The sequence below is a fragment of the Arachis ipaensis genome, chromosome B04, assembly GCF_000816755.2.
Source record: "Arachis ipaensis cultivar K30076 chromosome B04, Araip1.1, whole genome shotgun sequence".
Lineage (NCBI taxonomy): Eukaryota > Viridiplantae > Streptophyta > Magnoliopsida > Fabales > Fabaceae > Arachis > Arachis ipaensis.
In genome coordinates this window covers 19401075-19401574 of record NC_029788.2, presented here as the reverse complement: position 1 = coordinate 19401574, position 500 = coordinate 19401075, and positions in this window count along the sequence as shown.

The following is a 500-nucleotide window of genomic DNA, read 5'->3' as shown; positions in this document are numbered from 1 at the left end:
AACCTCTATCTTTTTATTCTTTAAATACATAAGTTTTTTTTTTTTTTTTTAATAAAAATCTCTAGTAAAAAATAGCAAAAAATGCTTTACGTATGATGTTAATTTGTATAATCTGCTCTTCACCTATTTTACATGGATGATAACCATTTGATTGTGGCTATTTATTATTTATACAATCATCAAAATAATGTTGTAGAAGGATGATAACCATTTGATTGAAACATCGTTTTGATGATTATGTAGGAGCTAAACAATTCCAATCGAATATTTATTATTCACGTAGGACTAATGAAGGCCAATTCATACAAATTACGTCACACGTAAGTATTTTTCGTTATCTTTTGTCAAAAATTCTTATAGAATGACTCATGTGTCTAATGAAAAAAAAGGATAAAGACTCATGCATCTAATGAAAAAAAAGATATGGGACGCATTGTCATTTTTCAATCGTTAAAATGTAAGTTGTCTAAATTGAAAAAGAATAAGGACCGAAAAAGAGT